The sequence below is a fragment of the Lissotriton vulgaris genome, chromosome 3_1, assembly GCF_964263255.1.
Source record: "Lissotriton vulgaris chromosome 3_1, aLisVul1.2, whole genome shotgun sequence".
Taxonomy (NCBI): Eukaryota; Metazoa; Chordata; class Amphibia; order Caudata; family Salamandridae; genus Lissotriton; species Lissotriton vulgaris.
Window position 1 is genome coordinate 1,938,051,709 of NC_141689.1, and position 25,075 is coordinate 1,938,076,783.

At 48.1% G+C, this 25,075-nt stretch overlaps 1 protein-coding gene and 1 pseudogene across 1 annotated transcript in view; both read right to left on the reverse strand.

Annotated features, from left to right (window-relative positions):
* Nucleotides 1-25,075, reverse strand: part of LOC147728645 (serine/threonine-protein kinase Nek1-like) — a 460,469-nt gene that overhangs the window by 411,250 nt on the left and 24,144 nt on the right. The gene's annotated exons all lie outside the window — the stretch shown is intronic.
* Nucleotides 1,003-23,575, reverse strand: LOC147728647 (uncharacterized; annotated as a pseudogene).

Consider the following 25,075-nt stretch of genomic DNA (forward strand, 5'->3'; position numbering starts at 1 on the left):
GTTGCTGCCAGAGTGTTTATTGTCGCTCCTAGGTACTGTTGTACATGTGCGGGTTGAAGATGAGATTTTGGGTAATTTAGTGAAAATCCTAGACTGTGTAGGAGATGAATCGTGCGGGACATGTGGCTGGCACATTGCTGGGCTGACTTTGCTTGGATAAGCCAGTCGTCCAGATAAGGATAGACATGGATGGGTTGTCTCCGAAGTTGCGCAGCTACTGTCGCCAAGCACTTGGTAAACACTCTGGGGGCTGTAGTGACCCCGAAAGGCAGGACCTTGAACTGGTAATGCTGGTTGTTTATGGTGAACCTGAGATATTTCCTGTGTCCTGGGTGAATTGGAATGTGGAAATATGCGTCCTTCAGGTCTAGGGTTGCTAGGAAATCTCCCTGACTGAGCAATGGTAGAACTTGCTGCAAAGTGAGCATGTGAAAATGTTCTGACAAGATGTATTGGTTCAGGGGTCTGAGGTCCAGTATGGGCCTGAGAGACCAGTCCTTCTTTGGGATTAAGAAGTACAGTGAGTACACCCCTGTACCCTGTTGTTCTAAAGGCACGAGTTCTATGGCCCCTTTTTGCAGCATGCAGATGACTTCTTGCTGCAATAAGTGCATGTGCTCTGCGGACATAGGACGGTGCCTTGGGGGTATGTTGGGTGGAGTGGAGGTTAGTTCTAGACAATAGCCTTATTGGATAAGTTGTCTTACCCACCTGTCTGTGGTAATGCCTTCCTAGACAGGCAGGAACTGCTGAAGTCTTCCCCCGACCGGTGTTATATGGTCTGGGGGCAGTGACAAGACATCACCGTTTATTGGTGGCGGAGGATCTGGCATTATTATTTCCTCGTCCTCTGCCTTTTGTGCTGTTCCCACAGTATCCACCCCTATTGTTTTTGGTATAGGTGGTCTGTGTGCCTCCTTTGTTGTATTGGGCTTGCTGTGATGCTTGACCTCTAGAGGCTCCCCTGTTACCGGAGCTACGAAAGGAACCGCCCCTGAACTGTTATGACTGCAGAGCCTCCATGGATTTGGCTGTTTCAGTGTCTTTCTTAATTTTCTCTAGGGTCGTGTCTACATCAGGACCAAATAGAAAGTCAGGGTTAACCGGCTGATTGATTAAAGTTGTTTGGATCTCTGGCTTGAAACCAGAGATGCGTAGCCAGGCATGCCTTCTGAGCATCACACTTGTGTTGATGGCCCTAGCTGCTGTGTCTGCTGCATCTAGCGCACATTTAATGGATGCATTTGAAATCAGCTTCCCCTCCTGTATTAGCATTTCTGCTCCCTCCTTATAAGCATCAGGCAGGTGTTGTAGTAGCTGCTCTAACGTGTCGTAATGAGCACTATCATATCTGGCTAATAGGGCCTGTGTATTTGAGATTCTCCAAATATTCGCTGCTTGAGCCGCTACTTGTTTGCCAGAAGCTTCCAAGATTTTGGATTCTTTGTCCGGAGGAGGAGCATCACCACTTGTCTGAGAGTTTGCTCTCTTACGAGCATTAGCCACTACTAAGGAGTCCAATGGGAGCTGGCCCTTGATATACGTAGGGTCTACAGGCGCAGGCCGGTATTTCCGTTCAATTCTTGGGTTCACAACCCTTGCCCTTGTGGTCTCCTTGAAAATGTCACCAGCGTGTTTAAGGACACCCTTTAGCATAGGCAATGTCTTTACTGATCTTTCTGAAGTTGAGAAAGTGTCAAACAAAAAGTCTTTCTCTACTGGGTCAGCGTGCATTTCTACATCATGATTATTGGCTGCCCTTTCAATCAATGTGTTAAACGCAGCCGTATCTTCAGTAGGCGAGGTTTTGACTGTATAGGACTGAGTGTCAGGCGTGGTGTGTGGCTCACCAGGGTCAACAGGGTCAGTCTAGGGTTGAGACTCCTCTTGATCAGTGTAAATAGGATAATTAAATTCATCCTCATTGTATCCTTCCCCCACATCCTCAGTGGTACGTGTGGGAGAGTAGGTGTATTCCTGTCCATAGGACTCTACAGGCTCAAAAAGAACAGGTGAGGTGGCAGAGTCCCTCTTCTTTTTCAGTGGGATCTTGTATGACTCCAAAGGATTTTCTGGAATGATCTTCCTTTTATAAACAGTGAGTCTGCCAGAATCTGAGTCAATGAATAGTTTAGACTGATTATCATAGGAGGGCGCTAGGAACACAATGTCCTCTTCTATGGGCTGATTTCTTGAGACTACCAACACCTTTTTGGCTGTGTTGGTGCTTTGTTGTGGCTCGAACGCCTTAGGTCGTGCGGTCGGGGGCAGTCCGTACTTTATTGGTGGCGTAAGCGTTGGAGACGGGCTGACCTTCTTCGAGGGTGGCGCCGTCTTCGATCCGACGACTTTGTCTTATCACTACCTTGTTTGTGGCCTTGCGTCGACTCGATCTCTTGGTGTGTAGCAGGCACGCTCTTCTGCTTCGGCTTGACATGCTCTTTCGGGCTGATTTTGGTCTTCAACTCGAAGGCCTTGACCACTAGTGGCTTGGAGGCTGGAAGCTTCGGATCGAGAGTCTTCTGAGTCTTGAGTCCCTTGTTAGTGTCGCCATCTTTTGACGTCGACGTCGTCAGTGCGACGTGCTTGACCTTAGTTACAGGCTTCAGCGCCCCGATCTTCGGGCAGACACCCCCTTGTGACCCCGAAGGGTCGATGACACTCTTCAATTTGATTGGATCCGATGAATCCGAGGACTGTCTTGAGCAGTTTCGGTTTCGATTTAGTGTTTGTCGGTTTCGGTTTTGATTTCACCGCTGATTGTGGTTTATCGACCGATGGCTCTTTAGAAATATTCTTAGCCGGGCCTTGACGCGGGGCTATAGAATGTGGATTAAGATCTTGGCTAAGGCCTTCTGGCGATGCCTCGACCTAAGCCTTTTGAAGTACAGTGTCATTATCGGGCCCCGCTACTGCGGTTGGGCCTTGCTCATCGCTCGAGTCGTCATTGACGGCTCTGATGGCCTGTGCGTCGTCTCCTACCTCGACGACGTCTTTATTCATGGACGTAGTCTTCTTCTTCGTCCTCATCATAGTAAGAGTTCTGCTCAGACGCAGGATCCGACTGTTGTTCAGGATCCTCTTCATCGACGCCCTCGTCGGCTTCAGCCTCGAAGATGTTCTCCAGGTCGGGCGCCGTTTTCTGCGCCGACTGTCTCGCGGCGCGTCAAAGCTGAAGTGTTTTCTTCGACCTGAACCAAGAACATGCCATGCAGCTGGCCTCATCGTGGTCTGGGGATAGGCATTTATTGCACACCGGGTGCACATCGATGTGAGGGTATTTAGAGTTGCAAACGGGGCATCGTTTGAACGGGCTCCGTTCCATCGTCGATCGTTGATGGGGCATTAGGTGTCGAAACGGCAAGCGGCCTTCGACGTCCGGCTCGAAGAACTGGAACAACTACGAGGCACCGAACGAAAGACAATACCGACGCCCCGAAGGCCTTTTGGCCTTGTGAAAAAGTGTTTTATATCGATTCCGAACTTGAGTTAAGAAAGTACATCCGAACCAAATGGCGGAAAAAAACAATCTGAGGATGGAGAGGATGCCCATGCGCACTGTAGTCCAGGGGAGGAGCCACCTATCTAGTGATACTTCGAAGACTCTTCCAGGACAACAATGTGCAATCATCCGGACCCAACACTAGGCGGCGATCTATGCACAGATATGAATTCAGCAGCCCACATGCCTCGAACACATTAGTTAGTGTTAGATTCCTTACCTTAGAATATCCCCAGGCGTCAGACTGGATCTGGAAAGTTTTCGTCAGCTTTACCCCTGCGCATCGGTAGGCGTCGTCTGCGGCTCCGCGTCCGTCGTCGTGATTGCTGGGATGACGGAGTACTTAGACCCCGCCCTCGCGCGCTGACATCAGTTCTGTACATAGCTTTCCGCGCCAGGAACGCAGAGCCATGCAAGAAAACAACACTGGTGCCATGAAACTAGGGCCCTGAAAGGAATGTCTTTAACCCTAGATATCGGTTTGCAGAACGGGTAAGATAAGTGTGGCGGTAAGGAATCTAACACTAACTAATGTTTCTTACAGATATATCGTTACCGAAGGCAAGTAACTTGTGCATCTGAAAGAAACACATTAGTGTTAGATTCCTGTTACCTCCGTCCACTTTCTTTTCAACACTAGAGAGCTTGTGGATTCATTTGTATTGGGGAAGCCACATTGGTATTTCTGTAAACAAATCAGTGAGGAATAGATATGTGTGTGTTTAATCCAATTTTCTTATCCTGACTGTCGCCCTACGCTATATCATTATCACTCACTCTCAACGCGAGTTGCCTCCCTTGCCAATGAGTAATTATGGCCCAGAATCAGGAAAAGCAGCTGGGGAGGCTGAATCGTTTGTGGCTGGAAAAGGAGAGAGAAGGTATGTTTAAAGCTCCTTCGTCTTCAGAATATAGACTATTTTATCGAGTTAACACTCACGTTGCATTTCTGTACGTAGTAACTACAACTAAACAACCTTTAACCATACAAGTTAATTTCACCACTCTTTAGTCTTCTGACTGCCCCATTACTATCTGTATCATCTACTGTCCTTCCTGTTCTCTTGTCTCCTGCCCCAGAACCCATATTACAGTGCTCCTTTTCATTTCTTTATCCCATGTCTCTTGCCCCGGTACCCTTTGCACCGTCGGATTTATCCACTTCATGCCTCCTCTTCCAGTTCATCCCTCGGGTCTCCTGTCCCTGTTCCCCTGGCACTGCCTGTTCCACTTATCTCCTGCCCGCAACCAGCCAGTTCCTGTCTCTGTGCCGATGGCATGGTCTATTTTTAGTGTCTCTGCATCACCTGCCCTCTCCTCCAGTCAGCATCCACATCCTTTGTCCCAATTTCCCCAGCACTGTGTTATCTTATCTATGGACCCATCCGCTTCTCTTGTCTACTGCCCCTGTGACCCTGGTAACATTTATTTTAACTGTCTCCCGTACCTACCTTCAGTGAATTTCTGTGTCTTCTGCCCCTGTCTCCCTGGAACTGCCTGTCCCCCTCTCTCTCCGTCTCGGTACTCTCGGTTTGGGTTACCTGCCTCTTGCCCTTCGTGCAGTCAGTTCTGCATCTCCTGCCTTGCACTCTGGGCTGAAGCTTCGTGTGTATATTGCACCCAGATGTCACCTCGGCCAGTCAGCTCCCAAGGCTCCTGCATGTAGGACCCCCCCCCAGGAAAGGCTCCTCCATGCAAGCCGTCTGCCACCGCTGGCGGCCAGAGTAATCAAAACAAGGGAGAAAGGGGCACCGTGAGAAACCCATGGCAGCACAACGGTCACAACGCAAGACCTTGTTAACCTTATTGTCACCTTCTATGTATAGAAGTGGACTTTTTACAGTAATGTGATTCAGGTTTGTTAACTTGCTAACTAAACATCTCCACAGAAATGCAGAAGGCAGCTGAGCGGGGTGCCAACTTACTGCATTATAGACCTGGGGGCGTTCACAGCAGGCAGCGTTCAAGGCATGCATACCACAAGGAGCGGGGACGCTGACTTAGTGCTTTGTAGAGCTGGGGGCGTTCACAGCAGGCAGCATTCAAGGCATGCATACCACCAGGAGCGGGGTCGCCAACTTAGTGCATTGTAGACCTGGGGGGGTTCACAGCAGGCAGCATTCAAGGCATGCATACCACCGGGAGCGGGGGCGCCAACTTAGTGCATTATAGCCCTGGAGGCGTTCACAGCAGGCAGCATAAAAGGCATGCATACCACCGGGAGCGGGGGCGCCAACTTAGTGCATTATACCCCTGGAGGCGTTCACAGCAGGCAGCATTCAAGGCATGCATACCAACGGGAGCGGGCGCCAAATTAGTGCATTGTAGACCTGGGGGCGTTCACAGCAGGCAGCATTCAAGGCATGCATACCACCAGGAGCGGGGGTGCCAACCTAGTGCATTGTAGACCTGGGGGTGTTCACAGCAGGCAGCATTCAAGGCATGCATACCACCAGGAGCGGGGGCGCCAACTTAGTGCATTGTAGACCTGGGGGCGTTCACAGCAGGCAGCATTCAAGGCATGCATACCACTGGGAGGGGCGGCGCCAACTTAATGCATTGTAGACCTGGGGGCGTTCACAGCAGGCAGCATTCAAGGCATGCATACCACCAGGAGCGGGCGCGCCAACTTAGTGCATTGTAGACCTGGGGGCGTTCATAGCAGGCAGCATTCAAGGCATGCATACCACTGGGAGGGGCGGCACCAACTTAATGCATTGTAGACCTGGGGGCATTCACAGCAGGCAGCATTCAAGGCATGCATACCACCAGGAGCGGGGGTGCCAACCTAGTGCATTGTAGACCTGGGGGTGTTCACAGCAGGCAGCATTCAAGGCATGCATACCACCAGGAGCGGGCGCGCCAAATTAGTGCATTGTAGACCTGGGGGCGTTCACAGCAGGCAGCATTCAAGGCATGCATACCACCAGGAGCGGGGGTGCCAACCTAGTGCATTGTAGACCTGGGGGTGTTCACAGCAGGCAGCATTCAAGGCATGCATACCACCAGGAGCGGGCGCGCCAACTTAGTGCATTGTAGACCTGGGGGCGTTCATAGCAGGCAGCATTCAAGGCATGCATACCACTGGGAGGGGCGGCGCCAACTTAGTGCACTGTAGACCTGGGGGTGTTCACAGCAGGCAGCATTCAAGGCATGCATACCACTGGGAGGGGCGGCGCCAACTTAATGCAGTGTAGACCTGGGGGCGTTCACAGCAGGCAGCATTCAAGGCATGCATACCACCAGGAGCGGGCGCGCCAACTTAGTGCATTGTAGACCTGGGGGTGTTCACAGCAGGCAGCATTCAAGGCATGCATACCACTGGGAGGGGCGGCGCCAACTTAGTGCATTGTAGACCTGGAGGCGTTCACAGCAGGCAGCATTCAAGGGATGCACACCACCGGTAGCGGGGGCGCCAACTTAGTGCATTATAGCCCTGGAGGCGTTCACAGCAGGCAGCATTCAAGGCATGCACACCACCGGGAGTGGGGGCGCCAACTTACTGCATTATAGCCCTGGAGGCGTTCACAGCAGGCAGCATTCAAGGCATGCATACCACTGGGAGGGGCGGCGCCAACTTAATGCATTGTAGGCCTGGGGGCGTTCACAGCAGGCAGCATTCAAGGCATGCATACCACCAAGAGCAGGGGTGCCAACTTAGTGCATTGTAGACCTGGAGGCGTTCACAGCAGGCAGCATTCAAGGCATGCATACCACTGGGAGGGGCGGCGCCAACTTAATGCATTGTAGACCTGGGGGCGTTCACAGCAGGCAGCATTTAAGGCATGCACACCACCGGGAGCGGGGGCGCCAACTTAGTGCATTGTAGACCTGGGGGCGTTCACAGCAGGCCGCATTCAAGGCATGCATACCACTGGGAGGGGCGGCGCCAACTTAATGCATTGTAGACCTGGGGGCGTTCACAGCAGGCAGCATTCAAGGCATGCACACTGTGAGAAGTTGGCCTGATATGTAGTGCTCACTATTCTAGTGATCCCTGTGTATCATTCCAAACGACCCTTATTGATGATTGGTTGTAAGTCAACCTGTTAGACCAGCTATCCTAGTAGCATGGACAAGAGAAGTCTTTAGGCTAAACTCTAGAGGACGTGTTAAGCCAGCTGTTATACCATCACATATACCCCTTGAACATCAAGTGAAAGGACACCACACAAGTTGTTATGAAAATAAAAGTATATTTATTTAGAACACAACAGCCCTGGACTCTTTATGAGGACAGGGCGCTAAGCACAATACAAAGCTCTTAAAGAATTTCTGAAAGTCGCACAATTTACGCAAATGCCCGAGGGGCACGAAAAACCATATACTCTAAAAGTGGAATGCGAAATACTAGCAGGTAAGTAACTAGTCTCAAAGGCTTTAGGATCGCTAGGACTGGACTACTGAACCTTCAGATTACGAGCAGGAGGCCTAGGGAGATCGGGTGCAGAGTGTGCACTCTCACGCGGGATGCGGGACAAAGTCTATGGATGCTAGATTTCGTAAAGTTAGTGTTATCGGACGAATCCGACTAGATAGAGCTGAAACAAAAAGGATCTGGGCACTTAGATAGTTAAGCTATGCTGGAGCACCGAAATGCTCAGGTTACCTAGCCCAGGGGCTGCGGCTGCATAGGGCTGAAAAGACGTCGGGAATCCTCGTTGCAGTCTATGGAGCCTGAAAGAAGAAGTTGCTGGCAGGCGACCAGTGATGAAGTTCGATGTGATCCAAGCCTGGATCGATGATGGAGGATACCTGTAAGCAGAGGGGACCAAGTTCTGAATCACTAGCCAGTGATTAGATGGGCACCAGGATGGCACCGGACGAAGTCACCTCGACCAGGTGAGTGGGCGACGCTGGGCTCTGCAGTCTCTCGGACCAGGAGGCTTTTTCGGCGACCAGGATGGAGGTGCGAGCTGTCCCACGATGGTATCTGCTGTCGACGTCGCTGGACCCAGGAGTGGGGCAACAACTATTGGCAAATGCAAGCCCACGCGGTGGACTCAAAATGGCTTCTGGAGTGGACCAGGAGGGTCCGGGTGCTCCTCTGTTGGAGGGGAGCAAGGGCCAGTCTGGAGCAACCAGACCAGCAATAGAGATGTCGTCGTTCGTCGTCAAGAGGACTACAAGCCAGCAGGCAAGTGGCCGGACAACGCGGTGAGCAGCAAAGAGCAGAAGGGCCCCACGCAGATCTCGTGAATGCTGGGGGGCTGGACTTCGGTGCTGGAGCTGCTCAGGGTTAGGGCTTCTCAAACGCCAAAGCACTCACTCGAGGATCCCTCGGCGGTCGTGCTGGATAAGCGTCGTGCAGTTCTGAAGATGGCCGGTCCCTCGAGGTCTCGTCACACCCACGGATCTCAGCTGGGCTGATGATGTAGGTAGAGGTCAGAGGTGCCAGGGAAGCCGGGTCTCGTCGTGCTGGTCAGTCGGATTCCGGAGGAAGGACGTGCAGCAAACCGCAGTGTTCTTAGTTGGTGCCCGCAGATGCAGGGTGACTACTCCTTAGTCACAAGGGAGAAATCTTGAGAAGAAGTCTTGAGTTACTTTCGTAGAAAGTAGTTTCAGGATTCAAAGATGATCTAATTTGGAAGGGCCCACGCTCCCACCTTTATACTAAAGAAAGGGGCTGGTACGGGACTAGGTCCTGCCCATGGGTGGGACCAGGAAGGGGGGTGGTTACACCCCTCTCCCATGCCAGACTTTCCCAAGCTCAGGGGCTGGTGTGCCCCTGGAACTGGTTCAAACTGGTAGATGCACAGTGAGCACCGGGGTGCCACTCTGCAGTCACCTTCCTATTCAGCCCTGCTTACCTAGGATACACAAAACCCTGTCTGGGATGGTGCTAGCACCGCCCCTGACAGGAAACCCTTTGTCCAAGCTCTCCTCGCTGGAAGGACTCCCAGCAGCAGGAGGTCAGACTTGTGTCTGTGGTGGCAGCATCCATTTTGTGATGCTGAGGCTCGAGTTAACTTTAACCGGGGTTCACAGTTACATACATGTTGTGTCCCTCTAGAAGGGTGGAATGCTAACCCATTCTGGCGACGGGTTAGTATTCCAATTCGTATGACACCTTACTCGACATGTTTTGATAAAGCGATACCAAAGTTGGCACATAACCGCGAGGATTATAATGCACTTAAGAGTATATGGTAGGCGTTATCATAGAACAGCTATTAGGACTTGGTTCCGCAAGCTGCAGACGGGCTGAGCTCATGCCAGAGCACCATCTCACATAATTCCAAGCACTCTGCCTTCAGGATTGTTAAGGCCTGCCATAGGAGTGACTGATAGGAATACATGTGTCCATTTTAGGGTTAGATATAGGTATACTATATATACAGCAAAGGGTGATTACACCACTTTGCCCCAGCTGTCGTGCAGCCAGTTGTGTCAGATTTAGATGGCCAGCCAGGGGTGGCACAATACATGCTGCAGCCCCTAGTAGGCCCTGGGTACACCTATGCCCTGAGTTACAGGGTCTGATAAGGTGGCTCAGTACCAATTGGTTACTGCACCTAAGGTACATGGAATCCATTTTACAGAGAGAGCAGTAGGCCTGGGGTCCTGATTGGCAGGGTCCCAGGCCAACTATGTCAAAAACCAGCTAAAACACAGGGCAAAAAGTTGGGGGCAACCATAGTCAGGATCTACCTTCCTACACACACCACCAGGAGCGGGGCGCCAACTTAGTGCATTATAGCCCTGGAGGCGTTCACAGCAGGCAGCATTCAAGGCGTGCATACCTCCGCTTCCAAGCAGTCAGCCCAGTGCTTTTATTTCTCCCCCCTTCTATGCCTGTGTGTAGGCCATTAAATTGAAAAGAGAGGCGGACGATGCCTTTACATTGTTACAGGCTGTACAGCATTTACATCGACTGTACCTTTAAACATGACGGCTGCCCATAGGCTCTGACTTAATCACATTAATGAAATACACTTTGAAGTTGCACCTCGGAATGTACAATAATATCCTCTGAGATCTGCACTAATTATATTGTTGCTTTAAGCCTATATTGTGACACTTAAGCATGTCCTTTATCGATCTAAACTGCTCGTAATAGTACTGACGGGCTTGATACATGACCGATGCTCCGGCGTCTTAACGTTCCAGTTCTTTCCGGTAGCTATTCAAGGAGAGCCAGCGGAAGTCATGTCTGCAGTTAAAATCAGTTGTAATGCACTGCATTCCTTGGTTCAAATCCCTTTGTTGAGTCCGCATCTGGGTTATGAAGTCTCTAGGCTGCTGATAAACCACAATATTGCAACAGTCAGAAGCCGAACAACCTGTCATTCTGTTGCTGGCGAAATCCTTTTCTGCTGCTATGTAAGTTATAGCACAACAGGAAGTATCCTCTTGTATTCTTGTATTTTAATGTCCATCTGTGTCCTGTGCTTCTTTTGTCTATGGGTTGGAGCCCACATTTGGTTAATGCAACATTTTGAGACTTGTACTCTCCCCTGAAACCCAACCGCTTACTGAACAGGCCCTGTTAGTGACTGGTTTTCGTTTCAGTTAACATTAGCGAATCTGGTCTGTCAACTTTCAGTGCGCGATTGGCATAGACAATAGGTCTCGCTTTTAGGACCTTATAAGTATTTAGTTATGCAGCACAATGTCCTTGGTGCAACAACATTAACTGTTGCATAGCTAAACACTTATAAGGTCCCCAAGGAGAGACCTATTGGCTATGCCAATGCTTGTTCTTTTAGTTTTACATGGTGTGGTACCTCACTTTCGCCAACAGTGGAGTATATTCTAACTCAATCCCTGTTGTTCCTTTCTCAGGCACAGTCCCCACTAGTTTCCTGTCCTGAGGAAACCGGCAAAAACCACACTGGGTCAAAAGGTATCAACACCATATTCTAGAAGTAGAAGTTAGCTACACTATTAAGAACAGCAAACTTGTGCACCCAAAAAGAACTATGGGATTTAAGTTTCCCTTTGTGAAACTAACCATACAGAAAAAGAATAGTCCCTTAATTTTCCATTACCCTATTTTCTTCAAATATTGGACTGGTTCATTTGATTACAACCTTATGCTGATCACATGTTAAGATTTCTTCATTCACGTTGACGCACTTTATTCTTTGGTGACAGTCCACACTTTCATCTTACATTTTTAATATAATTGAGCATTATACATAATATTATTTCTCTTGTTCTCTTACTGAAACTAAAACAAGGGAGTTGTCTGTATACTTGTGGTGCTAAAACACTGTAATGTGTCTGAATTGACTTTGCTGTTGCAGGTATGGCATTGGGCCCAAAGTGTGCCCTAGCGGTCGGCGCCGTTAAAAAATAAACTTGGGTAATCCCTGGCACTTGCTTCAAGTATGCCCAAAATAACTTGCATCATGAATAGCCCCGGGAAGGCAACAGTCCTGCACTGGAGATTGAGATACAGATACATTTGTGTTGTGTACAGTATGGAGTTTTCATCCGTATTAAAGTACTTCTCTTTTTTCATAGATACGCACTGGCTAGCCAATCGTATTATTAAACCGTTGTATGGATGTTATGTGCTGAGTTTGTTGTACTCCCACATTGACCTCACTGAGAAGCCTGTGACTGCTAATCATTGCAACCACAGAGTCAAGTGCTGCAGGGTTGTACTTGTCACAGCTTGCAAAGCCATAGCAGGAGAGACCCCATGACATCAGAGGCAAGCAACAGCAGATCCAACGGCTGTGGCCCTGTAGCCCTTGCCTGCCCTGTGGCCCCTCAAAAGGAGAATGACAGTTGCAAAACATTAGGCAACATCAGGAGGATGGCTTACGCTGTTGAAAGTCTAATAAGAAGAAAATAAAGACTACCGTTGTGCCTTTACTATGGAGAAGGTCTTTTATATGGTGAGTTTGGCCAAGACACCAAGTCACTTGGTCTGAGGAACACTTTCATAAGAATGACGATAGCCTCATACCAACTAGCAAAGACCAGAATCCTTCTGAATGACATACAGTCTTCATGGTTTTAGTTGACTTGGGGAACTAAACATGGGTATCTACTGAACCCCAATATCCTCCTCCTTTGTAACAGCCACTTAGCCAATAGGAGTGAGGTAATTTGAAGCACTTAAGATGGGTGGAGGTAGAAGGAGAAGAGCACTGGATATCTATTTTGCAGATGATGATTTGCTTACATTTAGTAATGCAGTGCAGTTAGTATGCACCCTTAACCCCAACTTGGAGGAATTTGAAGAGGTATCAGGATGCAAAGTCAACCCAAAAGTCTATATTGGTACCTATAAACCTAGAGAAAGCAGAAAAAGACACCTTCACATCTGATATTCAGCTTAAAATAACTGGGAAAAAGGAGAGATAGCTTTGCGTTAACTTCATCACCCATAGCCATAGACTACAGAGAATTACTACACCATCCTTCATTCTGGACAAAGTCAGACATTCATAAATATTTGCATGTCTCATGGCTAGGCAGGACAGCAGACATAAAAAAAAACGTGATATCGCAATTAAGGTATGTATTTCTAGTCCTCGTGATACAGACAGACATGGCAATGTTTGCTTTAATCAAAAAGCATTAATTAAGTTTGTATGGAAGGGCAAATATTCAAGACATTCATCAAATCTACTTATGCCCACAAAGCAGAAGCAGGTCTAGAGTTCCTGGATATAAGTATATTTTACAAGGGAGCCCAATTATGTTTACTAGGGTAGCGGTACAAAAAAGACGTAAATACTGTCCCATTATGGTTTGGGCAGGCCCATGCAACATCCTAAGAGTCTTAACATAAAATATAGTTGCAGAGAAGAAGCAGACAGAAAATCCTGTGTTACAGCCAAATTATAGGAACCCTTCTTCATGTCTGGGATGCAGTGATCACTACCCAAACTACTCATCACATATCCCACTTCAATGTAGTTCGACCAAGACTTCTTACTGGCAGATAATGGACCAGCACAAAGAGTTGGTGACTGTAGAACTAGAGGAGATTCTTTTTCAGGGAGAGCAAATAAGATTATTTGAAAATTGTAAAAGGATAACATCAAATCTGACACCTCGCTGTAAATCTTCTAAAGTATTTGAAGGAAGTACTTTGAGCCCTTAAAGACATATTGGTTTACGGTGCCAGATGACCCAAGGACAGTGCCCCTGGGTATCAAATCAGATGGGTGGGAAATAATCTGGTGGTAGAAGAATGAAAATTAACATTTCAGCTCTTAAAGACGGCAAGAATAACCGTGGCAAGATTTTGAAAACAGAAAGAGATTCCCACCCCACAAATGTGGCTGGGGAAACTCTGGGACGCTATGGCAATGGAACAGTTAGCAAACTGCAGACTCAAGGATAACAAGCATTTGCAATGCAATAGGTCTCGCATTAATTAAGTTTGAGCTATTGGCATTGTGAAATATTGCAACACCAATTGCAACAAAAGTCTATAAATTGTAGGCCAAAAAATGTGTATTTATTTTTGTAGCAATGGTGGCATGCTGCGCTTTAGATTGAATATGTTTAAAAGTAAAGTGCGCCATACTGCAATTGCTACAATAGTTAATTGTGGATGCGTTAACAATTGATGTGTGCACTGATGGATGGTGGTGTGTGTACCTGTAGGAATTGTGCACTGATGGCTGGTGGTGTGTGTGCCTGGCGGAAGCGTGCACTGACGGCTGGTGGTGTGTGTGCCTGGTGAAAGCGTGCACTGACGGCAGGTGGTGTGTGTGTGTGTGCCTGGTGAAAGCGTGCACTGACATCTGGTGGTGTGTACCTGGTGGAAGCGTGCACTGACGCCTGGTGGTGTTTGTGCCCGATGAAAGCGTGCACTGACGGCTGGTGGTATTTGTGCCCGATGAAAGCGTGCACTGACGGCTGGTGATGTCTGTGCCTGGTGAAAGTGCGCACTGACGGCCGGTGGTGTGAATGCCTGGTGAAAGTGTGCACTGATGGCTGGTGGTGTGTGTGTGCCGGTTGAAAGCATGCACTGACGGCTGGTGGTGTGTGTGTCTGGAAACGTGCACTGAAGGCTGGTGGTGTGTGTGCCTGGTGGAAGCGTGCACTGACGGCGGGTGGTGTGTGTGTGTGTACCTGGTGAAAGCGTGCTCAGACGGCTGGTGGTGTGTGTGCCTGGTGGCAAAGCGTGCACTGAAGGCTGGTGGTGTGTGTGTCTGTAAGCGTGCACTGACGGCTGGTGGTGTGTGCCTGGTGAAAGCATGCACTGACCGCTGGTGGTGTGTGTGTGCCTGTAGAAATTGTGCACTGATGGCTGGTGGTGTCTGTGCCTGGTGAGTGTGCACTGACACATAATGATTACTTTAAGATGGTAGATTTAAGCTTAGTTCAGTTCAGTTCTTAGATGTGACACTCTGTGTCAATGTACCTTAGGTTGCGTTGCGCTTCCACGACAAGCAATGTTGCAGCGATGGGAAATGCGGCAAAGTTCAGATACAAAGAAATAAAGGCGTGAAGATCTTCCAGATGCGGCAAGCTTCTCTGGGATGCGAGATATTCTCGGTTCTCTGCAAATGTCCTCTACAGGCACACCTCTAGAAAGAGCAGATAATGCAGACTTAGCTATGGTGGAATGAGCCCTTATACCCTCTGGAGGTTCCTTACCCGCCAGGGAGTAGCAGATCTTGATGCATAAAATTATCCATCTTGAGAGCGTGCGCTTGTGCACAGCCTTCCCCTTCCTGCAGCCAGCAAATCCAACGAACAGCTGCTCATCCGACCTGAACTCTCTCGTCCTGTCCAGGTAAAAGCTCACCGCCCACTTAGGGTCCAAAAATACAAAAAAACAAGGGTGGTTGGGCCCCGTGGGAAAGAGGGTAGGTAGGGCCACAGTATAATATAAACTAGGGGATTTTTACCTAAACCTCTAAAAATTACTTGAAACAATGAATGTTAGTTGACGGATAAACACAACATTATTTGTTTACCCGACAATGAATTTTGTCTTTTGTTTTTATCAGCTATCACAATTTTTTGTCTTTTATACACAGAACAAAGGTCGCCATCAACTTCATGTATGGCCATATGTGGTTTGAAAAACAAATTTGTAAATATTTACAGTGAGAAATGCAACAGTAAACATGTGAATACATATAAATCAAAAAGGTGCTCTTGAACATAACATCAACATGGACAATTAGATCATACACTTTGAAAAATCACAATTAAACTTTGAAAAATCACAATTGTTAGTATGTCGCCTGGGGAGTGGGAGACTTTTCAAAATTAAACCTGACACTGAAACTGAATGAATCAGTGCAATTCAGGGAGAAATGCCCATTTTGTACATCAATCGCTTTGGCATGAATGTCAAACACGAGAGAAATGCTGACGCGTTTCGAATCCTGTTAAATGATTTGCAGGATTCTCATCAGGGCGGTGTAATTCTGGTCCATGGGCACTGTTTACAAAAAAGGGAAAAGATTGTTTTAATCAAAAGGGGTCCTCGAGCCAAAATGCTATTAAAATTGTTCGCTTCACTAAGAGCGGCATACCTTGTATAATTCTTGCCCAAGGCTGCACTTGGTTAGTGAGAACGTCTGTGCCGTGGAGATGGACTGCAACAGAGTGAAGATTGGGTCAAACAACATTCTGGTGGAAGCAATGGTTGTTTGCCTGAATTGATGTGCGGGACGGGAGAGGGAATTTACCTTTACTCTTCGTAATCCGGCGGCGGATCTGCTAGTGTCCGGATAATTGCTTTCTGTGTCGACCGTGTTACATCTCTGATGAAATTAAGTTTGTCAAGAATGGGGTTAGTGATATTGCGCTACTCTGTTGGAACTATGTGTGCGGAGGCTTAGAAAACTTACTATTCTGTATGTCTGCCGGCGCGGGGAATCTTCGCTCCGGAGGTCTGCTTTCTTTCTGTGTGAATCAGAGAGACAGGGGAATTGAAATCACTAGGCTGGTCTCTTTTGTGTAATCTATGATGGAGAGGGACGTATTTGAACGCCGAGGCTTACCAGTCAAAATTGCGGTTGTCACCACTCTCAATTGCACTGCTCCACGGCACACTGTGAATGTAGGTGTCCGCGGCGGTGCCGGATGGTAAATACATAACTCATGTGAATCTCGGTTGGCCAATCAGAGCCGTTCGAAGCCACGAATGTGTTGTGGTGTCTTCTGGGATTTGTTGTCCCGTTGGGAAGCCTGTGATTCTCAAGCCCTGTTAATTTCACTTAAACAGTTTAAACCCTTGTTGACACTGTCAAATTTTAGAATAAGGTATGCCTCTTTGCGCAGTAACATGGTGTCGACATTAGACTGGTGTTTAGAATCTATCCAGGCCAATATTGTCCATTTGAAATCGCTTTCACTGTGGTTATTATTCACAAAATGTTCGACCATTGGTGCGGACATCACTCTTTTCTTAATTCGCGAGCGATATTGGGTTATTCTCGCATTAATGGGTTGGCTTGTCTTGCCAATGTACACTCTGTTGCACGGACAGACCACAGCATAGACAACATTTCTCGTTTTACAATTTGTGAATGCTTGATGTTTCCATTGCACTCCATTGTGGTTGAACATACTGCTTTCAAGTGTAGTTGAACACGATACACAATTTCCACATTTGTGGTGCCCACATATAGGTTTCAGATTCCACTGTGCTATCAAGTCACTTTTTTGTTGCGGAATATGACTGTCTGCTTTTAACTGTTGTCCTATGCTTGTGTTCTTACGCATGGCAAATTCACTTTTCTCTTTGACCTGGAGTTTGACTCCAGGTCAGAGAGAAAAGTGAATTAGACAAATTGGTGTGTGTAACTACTTTTAGTCAACACACAAATCACTTTAAACGCATTATTCTAAAAAACTGGCACTTACTAGAAACATTAGAGTACCCCTTATCAAAACCAATCTTTGCCATGCGTAAGAACACAAGCATAGGACAACAGTTGATAAAAGCAGACAGTCATATTCCGCAACAAAAAAGTGACTTGATAGCACAGTGGAATCTGAAACCTATATGTGGGCACCACAAATGTGGAAATTGTGTATCGTGTTCAACTACACTTGAAGGCAGTATGTTCAACCACAATGGAGTGCAATGGAAACATCAAGCATTCACAAATTGTAAAACGAGAAATGTTGTCTATGCTGTGGTCTGTCCGTGCAACAGAAGAGTGTACATTGGCAAGACAAGCCAACCCATTAATGCGAGAATAACCAAACATCGCTCGCGAATAAAGAAAAGAGTGATGTCCGCGCCAATGGTCGAACATTTTGTGAATAACAACCACAGTGGAAGCGATTTCAAATGGACAATATTGGCCTGGATAGATTCTAAACACCAGTCTAATGTCAACACCATGTTACTGCGCAAAGAGGCATACCTTATTCTAAAATTTGACAGTGTCAACAAGGGTTTAAACTGTTTAAGCGAAATTGACAGGGCTTGAGAATCACAGGCTTCCCAACGGGACAACAAATCCCAGAAGACACCACAACACATTTGTGGCTTCGAACGGCTCTGATTGGCCAACCGAGATTCAGATGAGTTATGTATTTACCATCCGGCACCGCCGCGGACACCTACATTCACAGTGTGCCATGGAGCAGTGCAATTGAGAGTGGTGACAACGCGATTTTGACTGGTAAGCCTCGGCGTTCAAATACGTCCCTCTCCATCATAGATTACACAAAAGAGACCAGCCTAGTGATTTCAATTCCCCTGTCTCTCTGATTCACACAGAAAGAAAGCAGACCTCCGGAGCGAAGATTCCCCGCGTTGGCAGACATACAGAATAGTAAGTTTTCTAAGCCTCCGCACACATATTTCCAACAGAGTAGGCAAATATCACTAACCCCATTCTTGACAAACTTAATTTCATCAGGGATGTAACACGGTCGATACAGAAAGCAACTATCCGGACACTGGCAGATCCGCCGCCGGATTACGAAGAGTAAAGGTAAATTCCCTCTCCCGTCCCGCACATCAATTCAGGCAAACAACCATTGCTTCCACCAGAATGTTGTTTGACCCAATCTTCACTCTGTTGCAGTCCATCTCCACGGCACAGACGTTCTCACTAACCAAGTGCAGCCTTGGGCAAGAATTATACAAGGTATGCCGCTCTTAGTGAAGCGAACAATTTTAATAGCATTTTGGCTCGAGGACCCCGTTTGATTAAAACAATCTTTTCCCTTTTTTGTAAACAGTGCCCATGGACCAGAATTACACCGCCCTGATGAGAATCCTGCAAATCATTTAACAGGATTCGAAACGCGTCGGCATTTCTCACGTGTTTGACATTCATGCCAAAGCGATTGATGTACAAAATGGGCATTTCTCCCTGAATTGCACTGATTCATTCAGTTTCAGTGTCAGGGGTTTAATTTTGAAAAGTCTCCCACCCCCCAGGCTACATACTGACAATTGTGATTTTTCAAAGTTTAATTGTGATTTTTCAAAGTGTATGATCTAATTGTCCATGTTGATGTTATGTTCAAGAGCACCTTTTTGATTTATATGTATTCACATGTTTACTGTTGCATTTTCTCACTGTAAATATTTACAAATTTGTTTTTCAAACCACATATGGCCATACATGAAGTTGATGGCGACCTTTGTTCTGAGTATAAAAGACAAAAAAATGTGGTAACTGAAAAAAACAAAAGACAAAATTCATTGTCGGGGTAAACAAATAAAGTTGTGTTTATCCGTCAACTAACATTCATTGTTTCAAGTAATTTTTAGAGGTTTACGTAAAAATCCCCCAGTTTATATTACACTAGGGTCCAGGCGGTGAAGTCTCTCCTCCTCCTTGGAAGGGTGAGGGGGGAGGATAAAAGGTAGGGAGGGTAATGGACTGCCCCAGGTGGAAAGGAGTTACCACCTTCGGCAGAAAAGCAGCCCTGGTCCTAAGAACCATTCGATCAGCATGAATGGATAAAAATGGGGGCTTTGAACTAAGAGCTTGAAGCTCACTTACCCTCCTTGCCGAGGTAATTGCTACCAGAAAAACAGTTTTGAAAGACAAAAGCCTCAAGGGACACTTGTGTAACGGCTCAAAAGGCAAGCCCATCAGTAAAGTAAGTACAAGGTTCAAATTCCACTGAGGCACAATAAAAGGAGTAGGAGGAAATTTATTGGTAAGGCCCTTAATGAACCGTAAAACGATAGGTGACTTAAACAAAGAGGGCTGGTCCGGCAAACAAAGGAAAGCCGACAAGGCCGACAAATAACCCTTAATAGTTGCCACCACAAAACCCTGCTGGGCCAAGAAAAGAGCAAATTGAAGAATATTGGACAAACAAGCCCTTAAAGGGTCAATGGACTTCTCCCCACACCAAGCAACGAATTTAGACCATCTATAGGAATAAATGGACTTAGTGGAGTCACGCTTGGCTGACAAAATGACATCCACCACATCGTGTGGGAGACGAAAGGAACTCAGGTTGCCCCGTTCAATCTCCAGGCATGAAGGTGTAAGGTCTGGAGGTGGGGGTGTAGAACCTGCCCCTCCATCTGGGAGAGGAGATCTGCCCTGTGCGGGAGACGGAGCGGTTGAGCACTAGGAGAGGTGGAGAAGATCTGTATACCACACCCTTCTTGGCCAATCCGGGGCGATCAATATAACTTGGGCCTGGTCTTGGCGAATCTTCCTCAGAACTCGAGGAATCAAGGGTATGGGAGGAAACGCGTAAAGGAGTTGCGAGTCCCAAATCAACTGAAACGCGTCCCCCAAGGCTCCCTGCATCGGAAACTGGAGGCTGAAGAATGATGGGCAGTGAGCATTCTCGTGAGTGGCAAATAGATCCACCAGAGGAGTTCCCCAAGTCCAAAAGACCTGACGAACTACCTCTGGATTGAGCCTCTACTCGTGGTCGGCTGAGAACTGCCGTCTGAGACTGTCTACACGTACGTTTAGAACTCCGGCCAGATGATTAGCCATCAGACAAATCTGATGGTCCTGTACCCAGGACCAGAGACGCAGAGCCTCTCTGCAGAGACACTGCGACCCTACTCCTCCCTGCTTGTTGACATACCACATCGCGGTCGTGTTGTCCGTCAGGATTTGAACTGACTGACCGCGAAGGGAAGGGAGGAAGGCCTTGAGTGCTAGACGTATTGCCTGCAACTCTAGAAGGTTGATGTGAAGCAACCTTTCCTCTGGAGACCAAAGACCTTTTATCTCCAGATCCCCCAGATGAGCACCCCACCCTAGAGTGGATGCATCCGTTATCACTGTGGCCACAGATGGAGGTAGATGAAAAGGCTTTCCTTGTGACATATTGCCTTCCACACTCCACCAAGTCAGGTCCGCTGCAGTTTCTCTGGAGATCCTAACTGACTCCCTGAGATCTCGGTTGTGTTGATACCACTGCCTGCGTAGGCACCACTGGAGTGCCCTCATGTGTCAGCGTGCATGGTTGACCAGCAGAATGCAAAAAGCCATCAGACCGAGCAAGCGAAGGACCTTCAGGACTGGAACGACCGCTCCATTGAAAAACAAAGGAAAATTTTTCCTGTATGTCGCAAATCCTTTGAGGAGGAGGGAATGCACGGCATACAGTAGTGTCCAGTACCGCACATATGAACAGGTTGCGCTGGGAGGGCACCAGGTGAGATTAGGGTACATTTATCGAAAAACCCAACCTGTGCAACAACTGAGTTGTCTCCTGCAAGTGATGGAGCATCTTCTCCGGCGGCTCTGCCTTGATCAGCCAGTCGTCCAGATACGGAAGTACAGGTATCCCCGACCTCCAGAGATGTGCTGCCACCACTGCCATCACCTTGGTGAAGACTCGAGGCGCAGTAGTAAGACCAACTGGTAGTGTTGCGACCCAACCGTGAAACAGAGATACTTTCTGTGCGACTTCAAGATGGGAATATGAAAATACGCATCCTGCAAATCGATTGACACCATCCAGTCTTCTTCCATCAGCGCCTGAAGAACCTGAGCAAGGGTGAGCATCTTGAACTTCTCCTGCTTCAGATACAAGTTCAAGATACTGAGATCCAGGATTGCTTTCCTGCTCCGGAACCACCTCTATCGCACCTTTTCTGAACAGCGCCAGGACTTCTTCCTGCAGGAGAAGCAGGTGGTCCTCCGAACAATAACCCTGGCAAGGAGGGTAATTTGGCGGAAACTCCCGAAAGGGAAGATCATACTCATTCTCCACTAGATTGAGAACCCAAAGATCCGATGTAATCAATTCCCAATCTCGTAGGAAATGAGTAAGCCGACCCCCCACTGGGCCAGCATGATCCGGAAAGGCGGATTGCTGCTGCTGCGGCTGCTGCTAAGTTGACTTGTAGGAACGAAAAGAATATCTGCCAAACCCTCTAAAGAGTTTCCCAAAGGTGCCCCTGGTCTGAAGGCCCAACGACTTAGCTGTCGCCCTGCTGTCCTTAAAACATTTTAAAGCAGCGTCTGCCTTTTTGCCAAACAAACCAAACCTGTTGAATGGTAGATCCATTAATGCAGACTGGACATCTGTTGAAAACTCCGACGATTTAAGCCATGCAGCTCTCCTCGTAGCCACCGAAGAGCCCATGACTCTTGCCACAGAGTCTGCTGTGTCCAAACCACTCTGGATCACCTGCCTTGCTGCAGCTTGAGTGTCCTAGATTACCTCATGGAAGTCTGTTCTATCATTCTCGGGTATCTTTGGCACCAACTGTTTTACAGTATCCATCAGGGCATGGATATAACGCCCCATCAGGCAGGTCGCGTTTGTGGACTTCAACGCCATGCTGGCAGAGGAGAAAACCTTTTTAGCAGCCTGATCCTGTTTCCTTGACTCGGTCTGCTGGAACCTGTGGAAAAGCTCCCGTTGATCTCTTGGAACAGGCAGCCTGAACCACCAAACTCTCAGGCAGAGGGTGTGTGGACAAAAATTCCGGGTCATTAGGAGCAACTCTATATCTCCTGGCAACAGCCCTAGATACTGCAGAAGCTGATAAAGGTTTTTTCCAAACTTCTAAAATTGGCTCTACTAGGGCATCATTAAATGACAGAATTGGCTCAATCACTGACGATAGTGAATGGAGGACCTCTGTGAGAATATGTGACTTAAACTCAGCAGTAGGCAGAGTAATGTTCAGTAAGTCTGCCGCCTTCCTTATCACGACATGGTATGGAGCCACATTCTTAGAGGGTGCATCCGACACTGAGGCTATATCCCACTCAGGAGAAAGTTTCCAGGCCACTAGCCTCCCTCAGGTCATCAAATGGGTCCTCAGACTCCTGCAACTCACCCTCTTCCATATCTTCCTCATGAAACCTTTCTTCCTCCATAAGCCTCTGGGCTTCACGCCTTGACCTGTGCTTCACATACGATGCCGACGGATCCACTGTCCACTCCGTCGGAGCCGGTGCCGATCCAGACGTCGGACGAGTTAGTTTCACACAAGTTCGTTCAGGTTTCAGCATCGGAGTGGAAGGAATCGGCGTCGATGGAATCGGCGTAGACGGCTTCGGCGTCGATGGCTTTGGAGTCGGAAAATGCCAATGCGGCGCTGGAGCCGGCATAAAGGGCGCAGGTGCATAGGTCTGGGGAACACCCAGACTAAACGCCATGGGACCCGTGGGACCAGCAGGAGCCCCAGTGGGGTACATAGCCCTGGAGTATATTCCGAACATAGCATTCAGGAATTGCGTCGGATCCTGACCTGGAGCCGGGAAGGCTGGGTACGAACCCTCGGGCCGCTCTTGAGGGCGCGGAGTCGATACATCGTCGACCTCCTCTTCGGGCTGGGGCACCGGAGTCGACGGACTCACCTTCATCCTCCCGACCTGAAGGATGGGACGGAACCGGAGAGGGATTCGGTATCTGCCTCGGTGAACTTGGCGAATTCTCACGCGACACTTCACCCTCGGCGTCCTGCTCATCCGAAGACGAAGACACCACTTCCTTCTCAACCAGTTTCACCTGTGACTTCGGCTTTGAACCAGAGTCCTTCCTCGAGTGACGTTGGGACTCATGGGTTCTCTTCTTCTTCGAAACATGGGCCGAGGACGAGTCCGAGTGCGACCTCGAACGAGACCTTGACCGCCGAGTTAGCGACCTCAAACTTTTCTTCTCCTTTCTGCTTTTAAGTTTTGCCACGAGAAGCTTGGTTTCTCTCTCCCGAATAGCCTTTGGTGTCATCTTCTTACAAGGCAGGCAGTCTTCGATGTCATGGTCGGAGCTAAGACACCATATGCAGCATTCATGTGGATCCGTTATGGAAATGGTTTTGCCACATTACCCACAAGCTTTAAACCCGGTCTTCTTCGAAGACATGTTGAGAGTGAAGACGATGAAGCACAATTAAATAATAAAGTAACAAGGTTACTGCAATAGCTACAGATAATCCCTAGAAAACCGTTAGCGTTGACGACGCGGAAAAAAGGGAACTGATGTCATCATGCCGACGTGGGCCTAATATGGTGTCGGTGACGTCAGCGGAGTCGGGCGCAATGCTGTGCCTCTATGACGTCGTCCACATCGGCGCGAAGCTATGAAATAATTTCTGAATGTTGCTGACGCAAGGGGATATCCACAAGGTGAGGAATCCACTGGCAGATGTATCTATCAGAAGATACAATCACACAGATGACACCACATTGGGACACCCGTAAACTAGGGAGACCAAGGAACACCAAGGGATTCCGTCAGTAGGATATAATAGGGATCCTCCGGGTGGGGGACCTTTGGAAGAAAGGTGAGGTTGTTCCCTTTACTCAACTACAAGCAACCTACAAATTGGCGCAAACTGAAACTTTCAGATACACGCAGATTTGACATGCACTTTTAGCAGTGCTTCCAACAGCCACACAATGACCAGAGGCCTCCCCACTGGAGGATAGACTCCTTACCGATCACCTCCAGAAAAAGGCCATTTCCTTCACGTACAAATAAATTATAAATAACCAGAAAGATCTACAAGAGAAATTGAAGGAGAGATGGGAGGTGGACTTGGGGGTCCTAGATGAAGATGACTGGCGGGCGGCTTTGGCATTCCCATGTGAAGTCGCAATACCCTCTACAATAAAGTTATTGCAATAAAAAATTCTACACCGCATATACTATACAAGAACCCTGCTACACAAGTTAGGGAAGGCAGATACTCTTCTCTGCCTCTGACAATGCGGCGCCGAAGTCACCTCTGGCACACACTTTGGGTATGCCCGAATATAACTCGCTTTTGGGAGGCCATCATACGCACAAAGTTACAGGTCACCAGAGTTCAGATTCTGCCTCACCCAAGTGATGCGTACTGAGAGCCCACGGATTTGCATCACAGAGATCATTGGGTAACGCTAGGAACAACATTAGCTAAACCCAACATAGCGCAACTTTGGGGCTCAAGACTATCCCCTACACATCAGCAGTGGTGCCGAGATATGGACCGCATGATGGTAACAGAGAAATCGGTGTATATTCAGGGGGGCTGCCCCCAAAAGTGGATGCATGCATGGGGAAAATGGAATCGATTTCAGGATGACATCTCTGAACCTCCCCCAATAGGGTGGGAATCAGACGATATCGATTGATTGAGGTGAACGGACGGGACAAGAAATGTATCACCATAAACACTGTACGACTGAACATTAAGGGATGGGTGATGCTGATGTGCTACTGTGCAAACTGTAACACTATTGAAGA